At 38.0% G+C, this 27,965-nt stretch overlaps 1 protein-coding gene across 1 annotated transcript in view; it reads left to right on the top strand.

The window, feature by feature from the left end:
• The first annotated feature begins 6,696 nt into the window (after positions 1-6,696).
• LOC148949371 (uncharacterized) overlaps positions 6,697-27,965 on the top strand; it is a 196,019-nt gene continuing 174,750 nt past the window's right edge. Inside the window, exon 1 of the mRNA XM_089092936.1 lies at positions 6,697-6,796. The gene's annotated coding sequence lies outside the window, so the exon portion shown is untranslated. The remainder of the gene's footprint in view (positions 6,797-27,965) is intronic.

Genomic DNA, 27,965 nt, shown 5'->3' with positions numbered 1-27,965 from the left:
CTTACATTTCAACGGAAAAAATCCAAAATGAACTTTGAAACATCTTCAGAATGTAACAGTGACAAGATAAACCACGACAAAACACTAATGAAATATTCCAACTCATACATTTCAACAAAAAAGTCCAAAATGAACTTTGAAATATCAAGAGAATGTAACAGTGACAAGGTAAACCATGACAAAACAATACTGAAATAAACTAACTCTTACAATTCAACGAGAAAAAAAAATCCAAAATGAATTTTGAAACATCAAGAGAATGTAACAGTGATAAGGTAAACCACGACAAAACACTACTGAAATATTCCAACTCTTACAGTTCAACAAAAAAAAATCCAAAATGAACTTTGAAACATCTTCAGAATGTAATTAAATTAACGCAATTTTTGCATATCTCTCTCACTATGACTGCGTGTCTGAGCAGGTGTCTTACATTTCAACGAAAAAAAAACAAGATGAACTTTGAAATATCAAGACAATGTAACAGTGACAAGTTATATCACGACAAAACACTACTGAAATATTCAAACTCTTATATTTCAACGAAAAAAAAATGAACTTTAAAACATCAAGAGAATGTAAGAGTGACAAGGTAAAACACGACAAAACACTACTGAAATTTTCCAACTCTTACATTTCAACAAAAAAATCCAAATGAACTCTGAAACATCTTCAGAATGTAACAGTGACATGGTAAACCACGACAAACACTACTGAAATAATCCAACTCTTATATTTAAATTAAAAAAAAAAAAAATGAACTTTGAAACATCTTCAGATTGTAACAGTGACAAGGTAAACCACGACAAAACAATACTGAAATATTCCAACTCTTACAATTCAACGAAAAAATCAAAAATGAACTTTGAAACATCAAGAGAATGTAATAGTGACAAGGTAAACCACGACAAACACTACTGAAATATTCCAACTCTTACATTACAACGAAAGAAATCCAAAATGAACTTTAAAACATATTCAGAATGTAACAGTGACATGGTAAACCACGACAAAACACTACTGAAATATACCAACTCTTACATTTCAACGAAAAAGTCCAAAATGAACTTTGAAACATCTTAAGAATGTAACAGATACCAGGTAATCCACGACTAAACACTACTGAAATAATCTAACTCTTACATTTCAACGGAAAAAATACAAAATGAACTTTGAAACATCTTCAGAATGTAACAGTGACAAGATAAACCACTACAAAACACTAATGAAATATTCCAACTCTTACATTTCAACAAAAAATTCCAAAATGAACTTTGAAACATCAAGAGAATGTAACAGTGACAAGGTAAACCATGACAAAACAATACTGAAATAAACTAATTCTTACATTTCAACGAGAAAAAAAAAATCCAAAATGAATTTTGAAACATCAAGAGAATGTAACAGTGATAAGGTAAACCACGACAAAACACTACTGAAATATTCCAACTCTTACATTTCAACGAAAAAAATCCAAAATGAACTTTGAAACATCTTCAGAATGTAATTAAATTAACGCAATTTTTGCATATCTCTCTCACTATGACTGCGTGTCTGAGCAGGTGTCTTACATTTCAACGAAAAAAAAAATGAACTTTGAGAGACCAATAGAATGTAACAGTGACAAGGTAAACCACGACAAAACACCACTGAAATATTCCAACTCTTATATTTCAACGATAAAGTCCAAAATGAACTTTGAAACATCAAGAGAATCTAACAGTGACAAGGTAAACCACGACAAACAGTACTGAAATATTCCAACTCTTACATTTCAACGAAAGACATCCAAAATGAGCTTTGAAACATCTTCAGAATGTAACAGTGACAAGGTAAACCACGACAAAACACTACTGAAATATTCCAACTATTACATTTAAACTAAAAAGTCCAAAATGAACTTTGAAACATCTTAAGAATGTAACAGAGACAAGGTAAACCACGACAAAACACTACTGAAATATTATAACTCTTACATTTCAACGGAAAAATCCAAAATGAACTTTGAAACATCTTAAGAATGCAACAGTGACAAGGTAAACCACGACCAAACACTACTGAAATATTCCAACTCATTACATTATATTTCAACGAAACAAAAATCCAAAATGAACTTTGAAACATCTTCAGAATGTAACTAAATTAACCCAATTTTTGCTTATCTCTCTCACTATGACTTTGTGTCTCAGCAGGTGAACATTTCAACGAGAAAAATCCAAAATGACTTTTGAAATATCAAGAGAATGTAACAGTGACAAGGTAAACCACGACAAAACACTACTGAAATATTCCAACTCTTACATTTCAACTAAAAAAAAAAATCCAAAATGAACTTTGAAACATCAGGAGAATGCAAAAGTGACAAGGTAAATCACGACAAAATACTACTGAAATATTCCAACTCTTACATTTCAACCACAAAATACAAAATGAACTTTGAAAGATCATGAGAATGTAACAGTGACAAGGTAAACCACGACAAAACACTACTGAAATATTCCAACTCTTACATTTCAACTAAAAAAATCCAAAATGAACTTTGATACATCAAGAGAATGTAACAGTGATAAGGTAAACCACGACAAAACACTACTGAAATATTCAAACTCTTATCCCCAGGGCACCAGGGGGCTCTGTTAACCCTAGAGGCATTATTATATGTTCTTTGGAGTATTTTGAGCAAAATCACTGTCTCACAATTTCAATCAGATTCGTTTGGTGAAAAGAGAGACAGTCGGGGGAGGGGGATAGCCGTTTTCCATCACTTTTGACTCTTAAAAGAGAACTAGAACTTCCAAGTTTCAATCAAATGAGCCTCCTCCAAAGATTATACAACCATTCCATCCATAAACCATTAAATATCCCCAGGGAATAACTTACAACCCTTGCCCTTGGGCTCCGGGGGATTGTTTCAATCCCAAAAGCCTTGTTATATGATATTTTGACTATTTTGAATATAATGACTATCTCAAAATTTCTATTAGATGCATTTTGGGAAAATATGACGTGTGTGTGTGTGGGGGGGGGGGTTAGTAGCTGTCCTCCGATTGCCTTGACTCTTGAAAAGAGCACTAGAGCTTCTGATTACCAATTCAATGAACCCCCTCTGAAATTCATATAACCACACTTTCTATAAAAACCTCATATACCCCAAGGGCATAACTTATAACCCTTGCCCTGAGGGCTGTGGGGGGTTGTCATCCTCAAAGACATAATTTCCGGACCTTTCAACTACGTTGAACAAAATGGCTATCTCAAAATTATGATCGAAAGTGTTTGGGGATATGATGGGCGTGGGGGGGGGGGCATTTGCAGTCCAATCACTTTCGACTATTAAAAAGGGCACTAAAAAGGGCACTGAGCCCTTTTTAAAGTTTCTACGAAAACACTTTCTATATAAAAAACCTTATATGCCCCAGGGCATAACTTAGAACCCTTGCCCTGAGGGCTTTGGGGGGGGGCGGGGGATGTCCTCGTCAAAGACATAATTTCCAGACCTTTCAACTACGTTGAACAATATGGCTATACCAAAGTTTTGATTGGAAGTGTTTGGTGAAATGATGGGCGTGGGTCGAATGAGCCCTTTTGTAGTTTCTACAACAACTCCTTCTATACAAAGTGCCCAGGTCTAAGAAAAAAAAATAGTTAGTATATTGCGCCAACATCGTTCTTTACTTAGGCAGCGCTATTGCGCTGCATAATTTTTTAGATATGTATTTTGCTCAGGATGTTTGATAGGTCCAGTAGTTATGTCTTTAGGGACGTTAACCTCCGCAGAGCCCTCAGGACAAGGGCTAAGCTTCGGAGGGGGATCATTCAATAGTAAATAAGAAATTCTAGTGCCTTTTTTAAGAGTTGAAAGTCATCGGAGGGCAACTAGCCCCCCACGTCCTCTTTTTCCCCAAAAAAAGTTCAAAGATCATATAACAAGGCCTTCGGGGTTGACTCACAACTTCAGGGCCTGGGGGTGAGGGTTTTGATTTACGCCCCTTGGGCATATAAGATTTTTATGGAAAAGGTGGTTGTACAAATACGTCCAATCAAAATTTGAGATAGCCATTTTGCTCAGTATACCTGAAAGATCCAGTAAGTAAATCCTTTCTTTTCAGTCCCCCCCCCCCCAACAGCCTTAAGGGAAAGGGCTATAAACTTATGCTAGTTGCTCATTTTTAACATGCATGGTTTTTATAGAAGAGATGGTCGTATAAACTTTGAATGGGGCTCCTTCGATTGAAAATTGAAAGTTCTAGTGCCTTTTCTAAGAGTAAAAAATGACCGGAGGACAACTAGCCCCCCCCGCGCTTAGCCTATTTTCCCCAAATCCGATAGAAATGTTGAAATAGTCATTTTAAAATAACCCATAGACCATACAACAAGACCTCTAGGGTTGACACAATCCTCCAGAGCCAGGGAGCAAGGGAGGACAACTAGCTCCCCCCCTATCATGGCCCTCTTTTCCCCAAATGCCTTCGATATAAATTTTGAGATATCCATTTCAAAATAATTCATGGACATTATATTAATACCTCTGGGGTTGACACAATCCTCTAGAGCCCGAGGGCAAGGGTTGTAAATTATGCCTTGGGGGATATAAGCTTTTTATGGAAGGAGTGGTCGTATATACATTCGAGTAGGCCCATTTGATCGGATTTGAAACTTTCAGTTCCCTGTTTAGAGTCAAATGTAATCGGAGGGCAACTAGCCCCCCCCCCCCTCAAGCCCTCTTTTCTCCAAATCCATCCGATCAAAAATTTGAGATTGTACTTTTGCTTCAAATAGTCCAAAGATCATATAACATTGCCTTCGGGGCTGACGCAACGCCCCGGAGCCAGGGGTTATGGGCTGTAATTTATGCCCCAGTGGCATGTAAGGTTCATAGGGAAGGGGTGGTCGTATAAACACATCACATAAAAATTTTAAGACCTTCTGAAGACCAGAACATAATTTGCACTTTACTGAAAAAAAATGAATATGGAATGAGAGTATAACATACATGTACTGAAATTTGTTCCTTAAAGTCTTGGTAATTTTTTATTTATTAAAGTTAGAAATTTGAAAACATTTAAAATATACTTCGTTTTCAGAAAAGTGCAAATTATATTCTTGTCTTCAGAAGGCTTGAGGGGCGTCAGCCCTACTCATGTTAATTTCTGCTCGTTTTGAGTTTGACTCGGTTATTTATTGTAATTTCTGTCCGCTTTGGGTTTCTTTTTTTATTAAGGGTTATATGTCGTAGCATTAAGCTAGGAAAATTATTTACCTTTTTTTGCTCATTTTTAATAAATGTAGCTCTTTACTTTTCTTTGAAATACTGATTTTGTGGAGAAACTTTTTCAAATCAGTGTTTATAAGGGAAGATCTCCTTTGGATATAGATGCCTACCAAATTTCAAGGGTGCCTTAAGAGTGTGGAAAGCCATGGATTTCAAAGATTTTCTATTCTTTGACATAGCATCAACTGCAGCAAAAAATTACAATTATAATTAAGTTTACAGGAAAGAAAAAAACTATTTCTTGGAATAAACATATAAGTAACTTACAGCTTTATGCTGCTATTTTAAAAGGACGGTAATTTTTGTCAAAACTTTTTCTTTTGGTTCCATTCCACTCAAAATTACAGAAGATTAATGACTAAATTAAACTTCAAAACGTTTATGGGCCATTTGACCAAAAAATGTTAATTTTCTGGAGAAATATTATGAATTGGTGAATCAGTAAATGAGTCGCCCGTCGGTCTTCTACACATTTGATAGGAATGCATATGATAGGAAAAAAGTGTTAAAGAAAAAAAATCCTTCATATTAAACTAATGACACTACATTGACCGTTTAGAATATAACGATGTATACACAAAAGAATAGTAACCTTTGTGGTAGCTTCCCTGATAAGTGAAAGCTACCACATGACCCTCTCCCAACTTGACTTTTTTAAGAATGTCTTCGGCCTTTAAAGTTCTGGCACTAGTGAGGTTCAAAGTTTCATCATGGGGATTCTTCGCTATTTAAACTTTGAAGCCTGCTACGGTCTTGACGAAAAAAAAAACAAAAAAAAACAGTGGTTTAACTTTCTTGTGGTAAGTCTGCTTGACTGTTGCTCTGGGTCCGTCGAAGTTCAAGCGAATCCACATACTATCCTGCTGAAAGCAAGCCAGCCTCCAAAGTAGCTTAAGCCAATGAGAATCTGTTGTCTTGCCTCATGAAAAGCCCAAAAAGCTAGAAATTGTAAAAATCTTGAGTTTTCGGGGATAGGGCCTAAGTCTCTTTTTCTTCATCCTTACATGGGCACCCTTTAAGTTTAAGCTGTCGCATCTCCCTTGATTTCTTTTCGTTTGTTTTGGAAACCGTATACTTGAGGCTTTCTGATAAGCATACTATTAATTAAAAGCCTATGCCTATCAAGCACTGGAGAGAAAAAAAATTATTGACTGGCTTACGTCAAATACTTGACGTCTGATTTAATCAGATCATTTAAAGAGGCAGATCAATTATCGACTGATCTCATCAATGTACTTCTCTAAGGATAAACGATATGCTTATCTCATCAGGAGTGCGGAATAAAGTAAAATAATTGAATCGTATTCTCCTTAATTACAAATATAGGTTTATTCGGTATTGCCCGTAGGTAGTAAGAACCAGAAAAATATAGACTTTCTTTCCTTGCCAAGTTTTCTTTACTGAAATTGTAACTACCTTTCGCTGTAATCAGTGCTTATTTGGTTGTTCTAAGTTTATATGCACATTTGAATGCGTTTGGGCTGTTGAAAGGATTATCTACAAGAAGTAATTTGTTTTTTATTGGTAAGTAGCTAAAGTGAAATTTGACACCGTATTTTGGGGGAAGAAGGGGCAATAACTGCGAAAAAGCTATGTTTTTAACATTAGGTCTAGGCTATACAACGATAAATTACATATTTTTGTTTGAACCATTATATTTTTAAGGTGGATGAGATAGGAAGCGCAAAATTAGCTAAAGACAATTTTGACGTAGTATTTACTTCTAAACTAGCTGCGACAACAACAAAAATCATTGTTCACTCTTTTCAATACTCGACTTAAGCAATTTCTATATTTGATTTTAGTTTAATTGCATCCGTCCCCCCCCCCCCACCCACCCTGACGCTTGAATTCTGCCCTATGTTATACAAAAAATTGGGATATTTTCTAATATCTAGTCATATCCATGACCCAGTCTTCCAACTCCACTTTGCTTTTACAGAAAGGAAGTAATTAGCGTATGTAAATATAAGTACGTAAATGTGGATGTAAATATAGCGGATCTTAAATACAAAAATGCATAATTGTTATCAAGACTAAGTAATTAAGGTATGCAGAATATATGAAAAGTATTGCCATTACACGGTTTATTTATGGTAGTAGTTGTAAATAAACACCCAAATGAGGATCTCATAAGGTGTTTTAAATTTCTACCTCTAGTCCTTTCCTATTTTTACCAGAGCTTGAAAGATTGGTAGTAATACGTTGTAACAGAGAATTTACTATTTTTAACAAGGGCACTAGCCCTTGTTTTTTACTATTTGATCGAATGAGCCCTTTTTGATTGTGGGATTAATTGCATACGTCCCCCCCTTACCCACCCTGACGCTTGAATTCTGCCCTATACTATACAAAAAAACTTTTTAAAATTTACTATTTATAATAATTGCTATTTTTAGCAATTATTATCCTTGAAAAGGGCATTGAATCGGAGCCGAACGAAATTCTTTTCTCTTTGGCTATGTGTTTTCTTCGAAATGAATTGTAATTTGAAATGTATGAGCCCCTTCCAAACTTTCTGCGACCACTCTGTCCATACAAAGCGGCCGAGGAAAAAGGAAAAAAACACACGGGGAATACTTGGTGGCGGATCCACAGGGGCAAGGGTGAGGATGGAGCCCTCCCGATACGAAGTGGCCTGGTCTAAACCAAAAAAAAAAAAAATAAAACATTGTACCCAAATCGCTCTTTACTATAAAAATGTCAAGCCTTCCAAAGACTTTCGAATATTAAAAAGGGCACTAGCCCTTTCAATTTCCGATCCAATGAGCCCTTTTTGACTGTGGGATTAATTGCATCCGTCCCCTCCCCCACCCACCCTGACGCTTGAATTCTGCCCCTATGCTATACAAAAAACTTGGCTAATTGTGCTGGTTTGCAAACTATTTTGTACTATTTTTTTGAGAGTTGGTTCAAAATTCTAATTTGAAAAAAAAATCCAACAAATTAGCAAACTTCTGGATAAGGCGTGTGACTATATCTAGGCATTAAGTGGGGGTGGTGATACTGGGGTGTAAAAAGATTAATTGAAAATGTAAGAATTAATTAGACAGAACTAATGTGGTAAGAATAAAGGAAGAGTTTTGTTATTACTGTAGTTTGTTCAGAACTGAATCTTGCATCAAGATTACCAAATCAAGTAAAGAAATTTTATTCGTTATTTGGGTGTTGTAATTTGTTTTCATTTTCCTCTGACAGTTTTTTTCGATACAAAGGGGGGGGGGGTTTGGTTCCAATGTAAAATAAAGAATTTTCAATGAAAACACTTTGTTAATGGGCTAAGCTAAAGATTTGTCCTTGGAAACGACTGGCCGGCTAGAGGATGGGAGGTTTTCCATCTTGTTTGAAAGGTCACTTTACGCTCGCTTTTGGATAATTTTTTCGGGGGCTATGGTATTTCCATCCAACTCCACTTTGCTTTTACAGAAAGGAAGTAATTAGCGTATGTAAATATAAGTACGTAAATGTAGATGTAAATATAACGGAACTTAAATACAAAAATGCATAATTGTTATCGAGACTAAGTAATTAAGGTATGCATAATATATGAAAAGTATTGCCATTACACGGTTTATTTGTGGTAGTAGTTGTAAATAAACACCCAAATGAGGATCTCATAAGGTGTTTTAAATTTCTACCTCTAGTCCTTTCCTACTTTTACCAGGGCTTGAAAGATTGCTAGCAATACGTTGTAACAGAGAATTTACTATTTTTCAAATGCAAAATAATAACAAGTAAAAAAAACATTGGCGTTATTTAGTATCCTGACCAAATTTTGGCGAAAAATCAGCGCACAAAATCATGCAAACTAACAAAATCAAAAAAACTCTTACATATAACCTAGAGCTATTTCAGGAAATGAAGTGGGGGGAGTTGAAACGTAATTACAATAGTGCAGCAATTATTATCCTTGAAAATGGCATTGAATCGGAGTCGAACGAAATTCTTTTCTCTTTGGCTATGTGTTTTCTTCGAATCGAATTGTAATTTGAAACGTATGAGCTCCTTTCAAACTTTCTGTGACCACTTTCAAGGAGGCACACTTGTGCCTCTATAAAGAGGCGACCCACCACAATGTTAAGCGATTTCAGGTCCTAGAGGTCGCAGAGAGACGGCGGTAATTGCATTTTGTAGCCCAAGCTCAAACTAAGAAACCTGCAAAATTTCATCTTCCTCCGACTTTATCTTCATGGGGTAAACTGGGCCGGAAGTTTGGACCCTCCTACCACAGCCCCCCTTTAACGGTGTCCGATTTGGCTGAAATTTAGAGGTTAAGCTTTCCTCGGGCCCGGGAGCTTATCCTCGAAATTTCAGCTCAATCCGATCACTCCTTCCCTGTTTTCAAAAAACCAAATATAGCCACTTAAAGTTCATCTCTTTTTTTTTTTGTTAGCCACGCCTACAGGCCACAGGTGGCAACGAATCCAGGTGAATGAGGGCTCAGTCGAAGCAGAATTTGACCTGTTAGGGCATTTTGATATTTTCAGACAGAAAATATTATCCTTCGAATTTACATTTATAAAAAACCTTGTTTTCCTATATTAGCCCATGTTAATTTTTCCCTCCACAACCCCCCTTTAACGTTGTCTGATCGGGCTGAAATTTAGAGGATAAGCTTTCCTGGGGCCTGGGAGCTTATCGTCGAAATTTCAGCTCAATCTGATCACTCCTTCCCTGTTTTCCAAAAACCACATATCAAGATTTTTGGGAATTTGCTTGCGTCGAAAATACCTTCTATTTGCTAAACAACAATTACTATTGTGTTTGTATAGTCCAGCGGCTGAGACTTTAGACTTTCAGGCGGAAAACTCGGGTTCGATTCACCATCAGAGCAACTTTTTTATATACTTTGAAAAGAAACTCAGTTTCTTTTTTAAATTATTTGAAAAAAATTACGTTTTCTAAAGAGTTAAAGAGGCTGAGTTACAAGGTCGACCCTTAAAACGTACAGGGATTAGGAGGCACAGTTGGGGGGCTGTTAAAGAGGCTGAGTCACAAGTTCGAACCTTAAAACGTACAGGGATTAGGAGGCACCCTGTACGACGTGATTTGAGTATTCAGGAATTAAAAGCCTTGAACACAAGAATGTTCAAGAGCGGGGGTTTGGGGGCGGCAGCCCCCCAACTTTAACTCCTGACACGATCAGCTAACAGTTAGTCAAGCAATAATAAGTAATAAACTGTACAAAAACGTGCAGAAATTATTTGAAAAAAACTACGTTTTCTAAAGAGTTAAAGAGGCTGAGTTACAAGGTCGAACCTTAAAACGTACAGGGATTAGGAGGCACAGTTGGGGGGCTGCCGCCCCCAAACCCCCGCTTTCGCAGCCTTTAAATAAAAAAAAAATTTAAACTGAAAGTAAGGAGCGACATTAAATCTTAAAACGAACAGAAATTATTCCGTATATGAAAGAGGCTGTGCCCTCCTCAACGCCTCGCTCTTTACGCTAAAGTTTGACTTTCTCACAACTCTTTTTTTAAACAATAAAAACTTTAGCGTAAAGAGCGAGGCGTTGAGGAGGGCACAGCCTCTTTCATATACGGAATAATTTCTGTTCGTTTTAAGATTTAATGTCGCTCCTTACTTTCAGTTTAAATTTTTTTTTATTTAAAGGCTGCGAAAGCGGGGGTTTGGGGGCGGCAGCTCCCAACTGTGCCTCCTAATCCCTGTACGTTTTAAGGTTCGACCTTGTAACTCAGCCTCTTTAACTCTTTAGAAAACGTAGTTTTTTTCAAATAATATCCATACAAAGCGGCCGAGGGAAGAAGAAAAAACACACGGGGAATACTCAGTGGTGGATCCAGAGGGGCAAGGGTGAGGAAGGAGCCCTCCTCCCTAACGTAGTCTAAAGTAGTGTAATTTACTTAATTAACGCAAGTTTGCGTCAACTAAACTTGCTCCTAACGTTAGTTATCGGATCAACTTATCCCCCCCCCTAAAAAAATCACGGATCCGCCCCTGAGAAGACTGAGCTCTATGCTAAGTAAACGTTATTTTTTTATTGAAAAAAAAATGGAATGTGTGTGTTAAGCGAAAAGCAAATACCTATAAATATCTTTTTTCTTGTGGGTAGAAGTCATTGAGCCGCCGTTAGTTCACATGATATTATTACGCTCCTTTACAAATCTTTTTTTTTCAAATTATTTCATATTTTGCTTTCGTTCGAGGTGATCTTCTGAAAATCAGATTTTTTCAACTTGCGAATAGATTTTAAGGATTAGCTTAAGATTATCACGATCTGAATTCTGTAGGTCTACCCTCAGTCGTTCTTGGGATACTGCTGAGATACCTTATTGGGAATTAGCATTAACACTGTGCATTTTGATTTAATCTTTAGGCAACATTTAGTTTTTAAACATAATGGGCAAATGGGAGGGTGGGCATGGGATGGGGATTAGTTGCCCTTCAATCACTTTTAACTGTTAAAAATGGCACTAGCCCTTTCTATCTTCAATCGAATGAGCCCTTTTCAAAGTTTGTACGACTCCTTCGATACGAAGTGCCCTGGTCTAAACCGAAAAAAAAAAAAAAAATACATTGTACCCAAATCGCTCTTTACTATAAAAATGTCAAGCCTTCCAATGACTTTCGAATATTAAAAAGGGCACTAGCCCTTTCAATTTCCGATCGAATGAGCCCTTTTTGACTGTGGGATTCTCAATGTGTGTCATTAATTTGATAGTTTTGTCAAAACATTTTTTATTGATTAATAAAGAACTTGAACGTTTTCTATAAACACCTTATATGCCCCCAGGGCATAAATTAAAACCCTTGCCCTACGGCTATCTCAAAATTTGATTGGATTTGTTTGGGGAAATATTATGCGTGAGAGGGGCGTTAGTTGCTCTCCAATCACTTTCAACTATTAAAAAAAGCACTAGCCCTTTCAATTTTTAATCGAATGAGCCCTTATGAAGTTTGTACGACAACGCTTTCTATAAGAACCTTATATACCCCCAGGGCATAACTTACAACGCTTTCCCTGAGGGATGGAGGGGGGTTTCATCCTCAAAGACCTAATTTCCAGATCTTTCAACTACGTTGAACAAAATTGCTATCTCAAAATTTTGATTGGATGTGTTTGGGGAAACGGTGGGCGTGAGAGGGGGCTTGGTTGCCCTCCGATCACTTTCGACTATTAAAAAAGGCACTAGCCCTTTCAACTTCCAACTGAATGAGCCCTTTTTGACGTTTTTACGACAACGATTTCTATAGAAACCTTATTTGACCCCAGGGAAAAACTTAAAGCCCTTGCCCTGAGGACTGTGAGGGGAGTGTCATCCTTAAAGACATAAATTCCGGACCTTTCAACTACGTTGAACAAAACGACTATCTCAAAATTTTGACAGGATATGTTTGGGGAACTGGTGGGCGTGAGAGGGGGGTTACTTGCCCTCAAATGACTTTTGAATATTAAAAAGGGCACAAGCCCTTTCAATTTCCAATCGAATGAGCCCCCTTTTTGACGTTTCTACGACAACACTTTCTATAAAAAATGCCCCCAGGGCATAACTTACAACCCTTGCCCTGAAGGCTGTGGGGGGGGGGAGTGCGATCCTCAAAAACATAATTTCCGGACTTTGTAACCACGTCGAACAAAATGGCTATCTTAAAATTTTGATTGGATGTGTTTGGGGAAATGGTGGGTTTGAGAGGGGTGTTGGTTATCCTCCAATCACTTTCGACTATTAAAAAGGGCACAAGCCCTTCTAATTTCCAATCGAATGAGCCCTTTTTGAAGTTTCTACAACATCGCTATCTATAAAAACCTTATATGCCCCCAGGGCATAACTTACAACCCTTGCCTTGGGGGCTCTGAGTGGGTTATCATCCCCAAAGACCTAATTTCTAAAACTTTTAACTATGCTGAAGAAGATGGTTATCTAAAAATTTTGATTGGATGTGTTTTGGGAAATGGTCAGCGTCAGAGGGTGGTTAGTTACCCTCCAATCATTTTCGACTATTAAAAAGGCCACTAGCCCTTTGAAATTTCCAATCGAATGAGTCCTTTTTCAAGTTTATACGACAAAGCTAAAAAAAAAACTATATGCTCCCAGGGCATAACTCACAACCCTTGCCCTAAGGGGGGTTGTCATACTCAAAGACCTAAGTTCCAGAACTTTCAACTACGTTGAACAAAATGGCTATCTCAAAATTTTGATTGGATGTGTTTGGGGAAACGGTAGGCGTGAAAGGGGTGTTAGTTGCCTTCTAATCACTTTCGTCTAATAAAAAGGGTACTAGCCATTCCAATTTCCAATCGAATGAGCCCTTTTCAAAGTTTCTACGACAAATCCTTCGATACGAAGTACCCTAGTATGGGAAAATAAATAATACATTGTTCCAACATGGTTCTTTGCTTATGCTGCCTGTCATAATTTCTGTCTGTTTTAAGTTTTAATGCTACTGCTAACTTTACGATGAAAAAACCTCTTATTTTAAATTACTTTCTGACCATTTTTCTTTCATGCCAGGAAATATCTCCCCTGCATGAAATTTTCTCCCCAGTAAAAATTTCCCCGTTGAAAATCCCCTTGGCAGAAAATCCTACCTTCGAAAAATCTTTGCATATTTCCCAGTAACAAAAACTATCCGTAAACAAGGGGCAAATTACATAACCTACTGACTTTCTCCAGTGGTGGGTGGGGGGGGGGGTCGTGTCATTTCCAGAGGCATAGCCATTGAGCCTTTCAACCATGCTGAACCAAATGACTATCTTAAAATTTTGGTAGGATGCTTGTGGGGAAAAACAGCACATGTGAGGAAGGCGAGCTGACTTCCAATCTATTGGTTTACCTAAACAGAACACTAAAACTTATGATTCGAGTTCGAATGAGTCCTCTACCAATCTTCTAGGACAATGGATGCCTGGTAAAAAAAAACAACAAACGAATAATCAGCATAAAAAGCCAATTCTTCTGGTGTATTAATTGTTATCAAAATTCCTTTCTTCAGGTTTCAATTACTATTGGGCTGAATCGCTCCTTACTTACAGTTCGTTACCACAAACTGTTTGATATGTCCTTGCCAACAGTACTTGGTTAACGCAATACCTTAAATTTCTGACTGGAATGGCATTCCTAGTCCTACACGATTTTTCTAACTACCTTAGGCAAATTTTTATCTCTGCAGTAGTTTTGCTGCATTTACATAAATTAGTACTTACCTAATAATTTCCTTCAAATTATTATTTGGGTCCTTGACACAGCTCTCTTGTTACATGATGCACATAGCCTAGTTTAAAAAGAAGAACTACTGGATTTCAATGTTTTTTTTTCAGTTAAGTTTTTTTTTACGAGAATTTATTTTCGTTAAATTTATCATTTCTACTATAAATTCTGGCTTTTATTGTTTTTTCCGTCCTCTAATGGTGCCGTGCAAAACTTTGCACTACTTTTGCCCTATTAGCCCAGTGTAAAACCGATAGGTGATTCTTCGGGATTAGTGTCTCCAATATGGGTGCTAGGTCTATTCCGCCGAAAAAATCCCTCCCTTGAAAAATTCCTCCAGCAAAATTCCTGGAAGATTCTACCTATAGAAAATTCTTCCAGAAAATTACTCCCCTCCGCGGAGAATGCTCATCGCGGGAAATTTCCCCCTCAGAAAATTTCCCCCGTGAAAAATTCCCTGACCCCCAAAGGAAATCCCAAAAAAATACAAAATTGAGCAGCCCAAGAGAAATATGCTAAAAAACAACGAAGAGAAGGAATTTGGGAATATTCTATCTATATTCCAAAAAGTAGGCAAAATATCTATGGTGCAAAATATCCTATAGTATTTTTTTTTTAACATATAATATATTTTAGTTCTTTTTTGCGATTTTCGGGGTTATCACAGCAGGGTAAGATAAAGGTTAAAGACAATAATTTGACAATATGAAATTCTTGGCAACTGTAGAAGAGTTGCCCTATGACGGTATTTGCACAGAGATAATAGGTTAGTACAAAGAAGGAGGAGTAACTACTTCCTGTGGATTTCACCTTATTCCAAATAAGCCAGTAACAGTTTAGGTAAAGAAAGTTTTCAGAAAGTTATAAGTTCTATTCACAAAAATCAGTACTGAGCATCATCCACTAGGCGAAGACCTGAAGGTTTTCCCGTCTGAAGGACTTTTACTTGTGTGGAATAAGTGACTTTTCGGGAACGAATGCGCAACCGTGCGGCATTACTTTCTCTGCAGCTCAGAAGCTCAATAATTTTTTTCCCCAGGGATCCATCGTCCTAAAAGATTGGTAGAGGACTCATTTGAACTCGAATCGGAAGTTTTAGTGATCTGTTTAGGTAACCCAAAAGATTGGAAGTCAGCTCGCCTCCCTCCCATGCGCTGTTTTTCCCCACAAGCATCCTACCACAATTTTAAGATTGTCATTCGGTTCAGCATGGTTGAAAGGATTAATGGCTGTGCCTCTGGAAATAACACGACCCCCCCCCCCCCACCACTGGGGAAGGCCTGTAGGGTAAGTAATTTGCCCGTTGTTTACGTATAGTATTTGTTACTGGGAAAAATTCAGAAATTTTTGAGAGGAGATATTTTCTGCCGAAGGGATTTTCCACGGGGAAATTTTTACTGGGGAGAAAATTTTCTGCGGGGAATTCTCCAGAGGAAATTTCACGCGGGCGAAATACTTCCTGGTATGACAAAAAAATGGTCAGAAAATAATTAAAAACAACAGGTCTTTTCATCGTAAAGTAAGCAGTAGCATTAAACTTAAAACAAACAGAAATTATCATATGCAGCCTAAGTAAAGAACGATGTTGGCACAATGTATTATTTATTTTTCCATACTAGGGCACTTCGTATCGAAGGAGTTGTCGTAGAAACTTCGAAAAGGGCTCATTCAATTGGAAATTGGAATGGCTAATGCCCTTTTTAATAGTCGAAAGTGATTGGAAGGCAACTAACTCCCCTTCCACTCCCACCATTTCCCCAAACATATTCAATCAAAATTTTGAGATTGCAATTTAATTCAGCGTTGTGGATTTCCAGATAGAGATTATTTTTTGAGGAGGACACTCCCCCCACAACCCTCAGGGCAAGGGTTGTAAGTTATACCCTCTGGGCATATAAGGATTTTATAGAAAGCTTTGTCCTAGAAACTTCAAAAAGGGCTCAGTCGATTGGAAACTTAAAGGGCTAGTGCCCTTTTTAATAGTCAAAAGTGATTGGAGGGTAACTAACACCCCTGTCACGCCCACGTTTTCGCCAAAATATACAATCAAAATTTTGAGATAGCAATTTTGTTAAACGTAGTTCAAAGTTCTGGAAATTAGGTCTTTGAGGATGGTAAGGGTTGTAAGTTATGCCCAGGGGGCATATAAAGTTCTTATAGAAACCGTTGTCGTAGAAACGAGCAGAAACTAACATGAGTAGGGCTCAAAATCCCTATGCCTTTCCAAGGCCAGAAAATTTGCGCTTTACTGAAAAAAAATAAATGTTTTTACTTTTATAACTTTAATAAATCAGATAATATCAGCATTTTGATTAATAAATACAGTATATGTATATTAAACTGACAATGCACATTCATTTCTACTTTTTTCAGTAAAGTGCAAATTTATGTTCTGGCCTTGGGAAGGCATAGGGGTTTTGAGCCCAACTCATGGTAATTTCTGCTCGTTTTGAGTTTGACTTGGTTATTTATTATAATTTTTGTTCGTTTTGGGTTTCATTTATTTATCGATGCTTATTTGTGGTAGTTTCACGCTTGGTAGATTATTTGATTTTATTTTTTCTCATATTTGGTTTAATGGAATTCTTTACTTTTCTTTGAAAAACTTATTTTGTGGAAACAGTGTTTTTAATTAATTTCTGTTCGTTTTATGTTGATATTTTTAAGTTCGTTGTATGTCGATTTTTAAGACTATATAGTTTGGCCTGGTATTTGTATGCTGGAGAAAATTTTTCAGCAATTTTTAACAACAAACACCCTTTTAAAAATGTTCGACACAAATAGTAGTGTTTAACTTAATTTCATACCTCCTCTAGTTGACCTGAAATAGAAAACTTGGTACCAATCGCAAAAAAATCTGTTTACTTTCTTTGATAGCTTGGATATACTTAAGCTATTTTGATTTGGTTGAATTCAAAGAGCAGAAGTAGCCCCGGAAGTTTGAGCATAACACCCTCAGTCGTTCTTGGGATAGTGCTGAGATGCCTTATTGGGAATTAGCATCAACACAGTGCATTTTGATTTAATCTTAAGGCAATATTTAATTTTTAAACATAATGGGAAAATGGGAGGGTGGGCGTGGTAGGGGGATTAATTGCCCTTCAATAACTTTCAACTATTAACAAGGGCACCAGCCCTTTCTATTTTCAATCGAATGAGACTTTTCGAGGTTTCTACGACAACTCCTTCGATACGAAGAGCCGTAGTCTAAACAAAAAAAAAAGAAAATAAATTATATATTGTACCCACATTGCTCTTTACTATAATTATTTGAAAAAAACTACGTTTTCTAAAGAGTTAAAGAGGCTGAGTTACAAGGTCGAACCTTAAAACGTACAGGGATTAGGAGGCACAGTTGAGGGGCTGCCGCCCCCAAACCCCCGCTTTCGCAGCCTTGAAATAAAAAAAAAGTTTTTTAAACTGAAAGTAAGGAGCGACATTAAATCTTAAAACGAACAGAAATTATTCCGTATATGAAAGAGGCTGTGCCCTCCTCAACGCCTCGCTCTTTACGCTAAAGTTTGACTTTCTCACAACTCTTTTTTTTAAACAATAAAAACTTTAGCGGAAAGAGCGAGGCGTTGAGGAGGGCCTCTTTCATATACGGAATAATTTCTGTTCGTTTTAAGATTTAATGTCGCTCCTTACTTTCAGTTTAAAAAACTTTTTTTTTTATTTAAAGGCTGCGAAAGTGGGGGGGGGGCGGCAGCCCGCCAACTGTGCCTCCTAATCCCGGTACGTTTTAAGGTTCGACCTTGTAACTCAGCCTCTTTAACTCTTTAGAAAACGTAGTTTTTTTCAAATAATTTCTGCACGTTTTTGTACAGTTTATTACTTATTATTGCTTGACTAACTGTTAGCTGATCGTGTCAGGAGTTAAAGTTGGGGGCTGCCGCCCCCAAACTCCCCGCTCTTGAACATTCTTGTGTTAAGGCTTTTAATTCCTGAATACTCAAATCACGTCGTACAGGGTGCCTCCTAATCCCTGTACGTTTTAAGGTTCGAAATTGTGACTCAGCCTCTTTAACAGCCCCCCAACTGTGCCTCCTAATCCCTGTACGTTTTAAGGGTTGACCTTGTAACTCAGCCTCTTTAACTCTTTAGAAAACGTAGTTTATTTCAAATAATTTATGCATGAAGAGAAGACTTCCAAAATGTGGAATACTGGAATAATTCATATACTTCCAAACCGCGGCAGATCATGGACGATTGTTTTTGTTGTCTTTAGAAAAACAAATGTGGGCAATTGTTTTCAGAAAAACAGATTGTTTTACAAGTTTGTTGCTTTTGGAGACCATTAGAGCCTGAAACGAGACTAAAAGTGTTGTTAATTACTGAACTATAATTTTTGGAGTACCATGAATGTCATACCTGAAAAGTCTATTTCTGAAGCATTTTCGATTACTCGAACTTCAGAGTCGTTGCATTTACACCATGCGCCTTCCAGTGTTCTGCGGTACACATAGTAGTGGCCGTGGTTTCCAAAGCTGGAGCATGAATGAATAGCAATGGCAATTGCACAATAATGTATTGGCAACATTGTACTGAGGTTGTAGATGTTACCATGCGTGAGGTCCACGTCTTCTGTTCAATTCAGAATAATTTTTTCCGGATCAAAGTCAACAACGCGGCGCGTGATCTTGTGTCTAAGTATTCGCCTGTCCAAATTTAGAGCTAAAAATTCGGGAGTTTCAGTGAAATATGTTCTCAGTTTGGTGACGTGATCGTTGGGACATGTTTCACCAGGCTATTTCAGGATTAGAACCGAATTGAAAGATATATCGCTGTTGTCGATAACTTCGTTGATTGCGGGCTCGTTTGGATTGAGTACACCTGGGATTGGGAAGGGACAGTTGGGAGTGCCTTCGAGATGTACTGAGGTTCTAGACCAGTGACATGTGCTACATACACTGAATCGATGGATTTTGTATTGGTAGAGAGATCGCAAGGCGCTCACGTCATTGGCTCGATTTCCTGCGTCGAGCTGTTGGAATAGATGAAACTAAAATTCGCACAATGATTGCTGATCTCTGCTTTGGTAGTTGTAGTGCGGCGGTAGGAGTCTACGAACAGCGTCCATTGTTTCGTACGTTTTCAGTGAACTGGTTGCCAAGCGTTTCAGTTCTTCTGCAAGGGGCCCATGCATTAAAGAGAGTACGTCAAACAGATTGCGTTGCATGGCAAAAAGGCACTGCATTGCTGCATTTGCATAACACGCTGAGCCGTCTGTGTTTATGAGGCCTTGTCGACCTGGGCCTATGCCACTGCGATATTCTTGATTGACAGCTGTTTCAATGCGCGTTTTTTTGGGGGGTATCAAGCTTTTGACTTTTTCAGTGTTTAGTCTATTGGTGTTGGCTTTTTTCTTACTGTGAGCGTTTGTGGGTTCCGCTTTCACACCAGAAGCTGAGCCAGACCTTCGATTATGTTTGAGTGCAGATGATTTGGACTTTTTAGGCGGTTTATCTGTGCCAATAGTTGTGGTCGTATCCCGTTTTAATGGATGCTTTTTCGCCTCGGGAACTTTGGAAACTTTGAAGGGCTTAACGATTGTGAATTGAGGAAGATGGGGACGGTATTTTTGTCGAAGTCTATTGTACTCGACTAGAGCTTCTGTGTCTGCACAAATTTTGGTTTTTTCAAGATCGATCAGTTGAAGACCTTCGCTCCCTAACCGCGGCAGATCATGGACGATTGTTTTTGTTGTCTTTAGAAAAACAAATGTGGGCAATTGTTTTCAGAAAAACAGATTGTTTTACAAGTTTGTTGCTTTTGGAGACCATTAGAGCCTGAAACGAGACTAAAAGTGTTAGAAAGTCAAACTTTAGCGTAAAGAGCGAGGCTTTGAGGAGGGCACAGCCCCTTTCATATACAGAAGCGGGGGGTTTTGGGGGGCGGCAGCCCCCCAACTGCACCTCCTAATCCCTGTACGTTTTAAGGTTCGAACTTGTGACTCAGCCTCTGTAACAGCCCCCCAACTGTGCCTCCTAATCCCTGTACGTTTTAAGAGTCGACCTTGTAACTCAGCCTCTTTAACTCTTTAGAAAACGTAATTTTTTTCAAATAATTTAAAAAAGAAACTGAGTTTCTTTTTTAAAGTTTAAATCCAGTATATAAAAAATTTGCTCTGACGGTGAATCGAACCCGTGTTTTCCGCCTGACAGTCTGGAGTATCAACCGCTAGACTAAAGAGACACAATTGTAATTGATTTTTAGTAAATGGAAGCTATTTTCGACGCAAGCAAATTCCCACAAAACTTGATATTTGGTTTTTGGAAAACAGGGAAGGAGTGATCAGATTGAGCTGAAATTTCGAGAATAAGTTCCCAGGCCCCAGGAAAGCTTATCCTCTAAATTTCAGCCCGATCAGACAACGTTAAAGGGGGGATGTGGTGGGAAAAATTAACATGGGCTGTTATAGGAAAACGAGGTTTTTCGTAAATGTAAATTCGGGGGATAATTTTTTCGGTCTGAAAATATCAAAAGGCCCTAACAGGTCGAATTCTGCTTTGAATGAGTCCTCATTCACTCAGATCAGTTGCCAACTGTGGCCTGTAGGCGTGGCTAAGAAAAAAAAGAAATGATGATGAATTTTAAGTGGCTCTATTTGTTTTTTTGAAAACAGGGAAGGAGTGATCGGATTGAGCTGAAATTTCGAGGATAAGCTCCCGGGCCGTAGGAAAGCTTAATCTCTAAATTTCAGCCCAATCGGACAACGTTAACGGGGGGCTGTGGTGGGAGGGTTGAAACTTCCGGCCCAATTTACCCCATGAAGATAAAATCGGAGGAGGATGAAATTTTGCAAGTTTCTTAGTTTGAGCTTGCGCTACAAAATGCGATTACCGCCGTCTCTCTGCGACCTCTAGGACCTGAAATCGCTTAAAATTGTGGTGGGTCGCCTCTTTATAGAGGCACAAGTGTGCCTCCTTGAAAATATCAAGCCTTCCAGGTGTCTGGATAAATGGTAAGCGTGGAAGGGATCTCAGTTGCCTTCCAATCACTTTTGACTTTTAAAAAGGGCACTAGTCCTTTCAATTTCCGATCAAATGAGCCCTTTTTCAAGTTTCTACGATAACACATTATAAAAAAAACCTAATATACCCCCAGGGCATAACTTACAACCCTTGCCCTGAGGGCTCTGGGGGGGGGAGTTGTCATCCTCAAAGACCTAATTTCCAGAACTTTCAACTACGTTGAACAAAATGGCTATCTAAAAATGTTGATTCGATGTGGCTAGGGAAAAGGTGGGCGTGAGAGGGGGGTTAGTTGCCCTCAAATCACTTTCGGCTATTAGAAAGGGCACTAGCCCTTTGAATTTTCAGTCAAATGAGCCCTTTTTGAAGTTTCTACGACACAGTTTTCTGTAAAAACCTTAAATTTCCTCTGGGCATAACTTAGAGCCCTTGCCCTGAGGACTGTGGGGGGAATGTCCTCCTCAAAATGTAATTTCTATCTGGAAATCAACTACGCTGAACAAAATGGCTATCTCAAAATTTTGATTGGATCTGTTTGGGGAATTGGTGGGCGTGGAAGGGGTGTTAGTTGCCTTCCAATCACTTTCGACTATTAAAAAGGGCACTAGCCATTCCAATTTCCAATCGAATGAGCCCCTTTTGAAGTTTCTACGACAAAGCTATCTATAAGAACCTTATATGCCCCCAGGGCATAACTTACAACCTTTGCCCTGGGGGCTCTGGGGGGTTTGTCATCCTCAAATACATAATTTCCAGAACTTTCAACTACTTTGAACAAAATAGCTATTTCTAAACTTTGATTGAATGTGTTTGGGGAAATCGCGGGCGTGAAAGGGGGGTTAATTACTCTCCATTCGCTTTCGACTATTAAAATGGACACTAGCCCTTTGAATTTCCAATCAAATGAACCCTTTTTCAAGTTTCCACAACAAAGATTTCAATAAAACTTAACCCCAGGACAAAAATTGTAACCCTTGCCCTGAAGACTGTGGGGGAGTGTCCTGCTCAAAGGCATAATTTTCAGAACTTTCATTTGCGTTAAACAAAATGGCTATCTCAAAATTTTGATTGGATGTGTTTGAGAAAATGGTGGGCGTGGAAGGGGTGTTAGTTGCCTTCCAATCACTTTCGACTACTAAAAAGGGCACTAGCCATTTTAATTTCCAATCGAATGAGCAATTTTTGAAGTTTCTATGGCAACGCTTTCTATAAGAACTTTATATGCCCCTAGGGCATAACTTACACCTCTTGCGTTGAGGGCTGGGGGGGGGGGCTGTCATCCTCTAAGAACTAATTTCCAGAAATTTCAACTACGTTGAACAAAATGGCTATCTCAAAATTTTGATTGGATGTGTTTTAGGAAAAGGTGGGCGTGAGAGAGGGGTTAGTTGCCCTCAATCACTTTCCACTATTAAAAAGGCACTAGCCCTTTGAATTTCCAATCAAATGAGCCTTTTTTGAAGTTTCTACGACAACGCTTTCTATAAAAACCGCATATTGCCCCAGGGCATAACTTACAACCCTCGCCCTGAGGGCTATGGGGGAGTTTCCTCCTCAAAAACATAATTTCTATCTTGAAATCAACTACGCTGAACAAAATTGCTATCTTAAAATTTTGATTGGATGTGTTTGGAGAAAAGGTGGGCCTGGAAGCGTGGAAGGGGTGTTAGTGGCCTTCCACTTTCGACTATTAAAAAGGGCGCAAGCCACTCCAATTTCCAATCGAATGAGCCCTTTTTGAAGTTTCTATGAAAGCTACTTCGATGCGTAGTGCCTTGATCTAAAAAAAAAAATTAGTAAATAATACATTGTGTTAACATCGTTCTTTACTTAGGCAGCACGGCTATGATTGATCGCTATTAAATTTTTTTTACGGTTTTGGTTACTATTGGCCCGTTTCGCTCCTTAGTTACAGCTAAAGTTGCCACGAACTGTTTTATTCTTCACGCTATGTTCTGCATATATTTTGGAATAAAGTTAGAACATTCCAGAATCCCTTTTTATCTCATTTTTTTTCTTAATTTCCCGTTCGCTGCTCAATTTTAAATGGGTGGATAATGTTCCAGGAGGGAAGAGTCAGGGGGAGTTTCCGTGGGCAATTTTCTGCAGGGGAAGTTTTTCGTGGGGAGGAATTTTTCGGGGGGATTTTTCACGGAGAGAATTTTCCAAGGGGGATTTTCCGGGGGAATACACCAGACCCAGCTAAAATGATAGGAGGTCGATGATTTTCACAGGATTTCAATGCAGATAATAGGCTGACAGTAAACATAAAAAAATGACAGGCTTTGATAGCTTTGACAGGTTTCCTGCGTGATTTCAACATGTACGGTAATATTCGTTTATATAAAACAATTTAATGGATTTATGGTTGAAATTGTGGTAAAATTGTTATGGAGCCAAGGAAGATACAGAAAGTTTGTCTTGCAGCGGAATAATCTTTCTGAATAATAGAGACAACTCTGCTGCACTTAAATTTTCTAGGTGTTTAATTCCACCAAGCTGTTTGATTAACAAGCGTTTAGTTTAATTATTTAACCAGTGAGAATGAGGTCAAGACACTATTTAACTTAAAGGGCAAGGCTTCTGACTGCTTTCCTTATCTATTTGATAAAAATATCTGTTTGATAAAGGCACACCTCCAACACGTCCTTAGAATATTCTATATTTCTTGCTGTGAGCAACACCTCTAACTGTCTGTAACTGAAGAAATTCGTTTTATTTGCTGCTAGTGACTTTCAAATTTTTGACCTTCAGCTTTCGGGCTTTGAAGGAAGGGCAAATCACTAAATGAAATGCTTGTCTTGGAATCTTGATTCAAAATCTTTTACATTGAAAACATCGTCATTCCTTTTGGCAGTTGATCCTTCCTACATAGGGCAAAAACAGGAACAAATGGTGCGTTATCAATTCAATTCCAATTTTACGCCAAATGAGTCAATGGTTGCGTTGAACCATAATTCAAGAAGAAGACGCATTCACGAGCTCCCGGGGTAAAGCATTCTAGAAGAGGATTCAAACTCCTGCAAATTGCTTTTCTTAATAAAAATTTTACTATTAGAATTAATCGAAATAATAGGTAGTATCTAAATTAGTTTCAAATGTGAATTTTTGTGAATATACAGTTATTTTTTCAGAATGCCTTTTCGAATTTTCGGTTACTATGGGCTGTGGTTTGCTCTTTACTAGTTTGGTAAAGGGTTTGAGAGAAGTACAGCTAAAAAGAAGGGATTGTAAACCTCTGGCTAATAGTTTTCGACCATGCAGATTTGTATGGAACCTTTTGCTTGCTTTGCAGCATTTTTGCTCCAGAAATTGCACTGATGAATGCCATTTTTGGTTCTATATAGCACCCTATGATGGAGTTATCGAATTGCATTCACAAAGAGAACGTAGATACAATCAAGACCCTTAAATGAGTTGTCAAAGACCTCTCTACGATGGTGCAGTAGCCTACTATTTCTTCCAGTCACCCAAGATCTGCGAAACGTACTAGGGGGATGGAAGGGAGATTATAGAAAAGAGAGGACTGTAAAACTCTGGTTTAAGGATTTTCAACCATGGAGATTATGGCAACACCTTTTTCATATTTTCTAGTTTCTCCACTCAAGACATGGCACTAAAAAGCGCCATTTTTGGTGCAGTGTGACACTAAATGACGGCGTTATCAAGACAAATTAATAAAAAGTATGTAAACATAAAAATTCATTTTAAATAAGACCTTAAACAGCTCTCTATGATGTTGCTGTAGACTGCTAGTTCTGTCAGTCTCTAGGTGATTTATGACAAATACTTAGGAGGCTGGGAGGAGAATATGCAAGAAGGGGTATTGTGAACTACAGATGTAGGGTTTTCAATCATGAAGGGATATTATCATATTACGCTTTTTATTCTTCTCAGCCTTTCGATTCCAGAAATTGCACCCAAAGTGCATTTTTGGGGTGCCATATGGCACTGTTTGATGGTGTTTTCAAGGGAAATTCTTAAAAATCAATTAGAAACAAAAATTAGCTTACAAATGAACCCTTAAACAGTTTTCTATGATGTTCCAGTGCCTCGCTAGTAGTGTTGCCAGGTTTTTGGCATAACGTATAGCCCAAAGAGGAGCAATCATTAGCCCAAAAATAGCCCAAAGTAGCCCAAAAATAGCGAACGCTATTATAACCCTATTATAGCGCTGTTATGGGTAAAACGAGGAGAGATACAATTGGCATATCAGATAACCTAAACTTAAGGATAGGTCAAAAGCAAAAAAGAGCTCTGTGAGCTAACAAAAATAACAAATCTTCTACGTATGACGTCGTAAAATTGACAAGTGCTTCCCTGAAAACAAAAAGTCAATGTATTCTTTAGACACTTGGTTTATTTTATACATACCATGATATCATTGAAAAACAATGTTATGTGAGCTTAAAAGAATACCTAGTAACAAACAGAAAATTCACATCTGCACTATTTTGTTCCAAGCTTTTAGCATATCACTGGATAATTTACCGGATAAATATGCTCAAGAGGATCATAGTATATAATATATAATACGTACAGCAAAATATGTGGCTGTTTTTTTCTAGCAGTGAGAGAACAGCCTTTATTAAATTTTTTTTTTATTTAAGTACATATCTAGTCAATCTATTACGGCACCAGTATATGGGTAATAACTTTGTTAGTTTTAAGTTTCAACTTCACTCTATCATCCCATTTAATCCATGGAGGGTATATATTTAATTATTATTCATTGTTAGGCATTCAATCTTTATCCGATATTTTTAAAACCTAGAATCAAAGAAAATCAGACTGAAACCACAATTACAGAAAGTTTTATTGTTAATCTGGGTTAAAACTTACGAAATACAAGGAAATCCAATACATGAGGCTCTATTCTAGCCATGAGGCTCTATTCTTTTGCACTGAAGACAGTTGGTGGAAGTCCAGCCGTAATCATTAACGCGAGTCCGATGATAGCGAAAAATACGCCCTGAGTCTAAATAATTAGAAGCAAAATATTATCCAGCAACAAATGCACCACAGAAAAAATACACAACTGTGGGTTATCACTCCTCAAAAAACTCATCTAACAGTTCAAAAACCGCGATGTCTTCATCTTCAGTTTCAGCATTACTTTTTTCGCACTTATACATAGAGCTGTCGAACCTTTGAAACATTGCTTTCGAAGGGATGAAATTTTGACAACATTTTTCATCCCCATGAAGGCACCCTCTAATCAATAATATCGCCGAAAGCAGCTTCAGGCCCATTCTATTCCTAACTTTTGTCTTAACGCAGTTCATTATACTAAAAACCCGTTCAACACACGCGTTCGACACTGGTAGTGCCAAAATATTGAGTACAGAGGCGGCGAGTTCTCTAAAACAATATTCTCCCCCTGCATTTGTGTAATTGTACACAGCGACCCAAAATTGTTCAGAATTGAGAGATTCACTTTTCTCAACCACCAGTGTCCAGTCGATAGACAGCAGTCTTCTCCACTGATCTTCTATTAGTTCCACTTTCCGCAAGTTTTTATCTGGCACTGGCACAAGAAGAGACAAAGGTAGGTTATCAAAACTGCAACGAGTCTGACTCAGACAGTGCTCTGGTGATAACAAAACCACAGTTGAAAGCAATTTCATGTGTGAAGGGACTCTTTTCTTCACCTCTTCACACAATTTCTTCAGAAAGTCATAGCATCTTTTTCTAAGTTCACTCTTTTGTTCATCTGGAACTTTCGAGTTTATCAACATTCGACGGAAATTGGATCCAAGATCAGCAAGTGTAACATCTAAAAAGTTTTCTTCTATCATTTCTATTTCTAGCAACTGAGCGGTAGTCAGTTTTTCGGCCCCTCTCACTACACGACGGAATAATGTAGAAACAAATGATTCAAAATCTTTGAACAACTTGGCTGGGTCGACAGAAGTCTGCTGAAATAAGAGGCTCATTCTGGTGAATTCTTTTGTAATAGGAAGCAGAAATGTCAAAAAGAAATAGTTCACATCATCCTCGTACATCATCGAAAGCGTGTTCGCAGTAAAACATTGCTCAGTCTGCGCTGCCCTTTTGAAGTGAGTCTTCAACTCAAGCCACTGCTCAAGAATCATATCAATGGCAGCCTCTCTGGCGAGCCAACGAGTGCCACTGAGCTGCAAAATCTTCTTTGTCTCTTTTCCCGTACTATTGATCACGGAGTATATTTGACGATAAGCCTCCCGTCTGAGAGGGCTATTGCTGAACCAGTTATAAGTCTCTCTTAGCAAAAACTCTATGTTTGTTGGCAAAACTTTAGCTGCTGCTGACATGCACAAGTGCAACGAATGGCACATGCATTTGATCAAAACTAGATCAGGATTATGCTCCCTTAGTTTAGTAAACAAAGAGCAGTTCTGTCCAACCATATTACTGGCACCATCAGTTCCTAGTCCTGTAATATTCTCCAGCTTCAATTTAATTTTGTTTTCAATGAAGTCCTTCAGTCCATTATAAAGGTTCTCAGCTGTAGCACTATGAATCTCGACAAGTCCTAGGAAACGTGTCACTATTTTCTTCCTTGTATTGC

Source organism: Artemia sp. Qi Xiang Cuo, chromosome 8 (genome assembly GCF_049724085.1).
Source record: "Artemia sp. Qi Xiang Cuo chromosome 8, ASM4972408v1, whole genome shotgun sequence".
Lineage (NCBI taxonomy): Eukaryota > Metazoa > Arthropoda > Branchiopoda > Anostraca > Artemiidae > Artemia > Artemia sp. Qi Xiang Cuo.
Note: the sequence above shows the minus strand (reverse complement) of the source record. Positions and strands in the feature narration are given on the sequence as shown.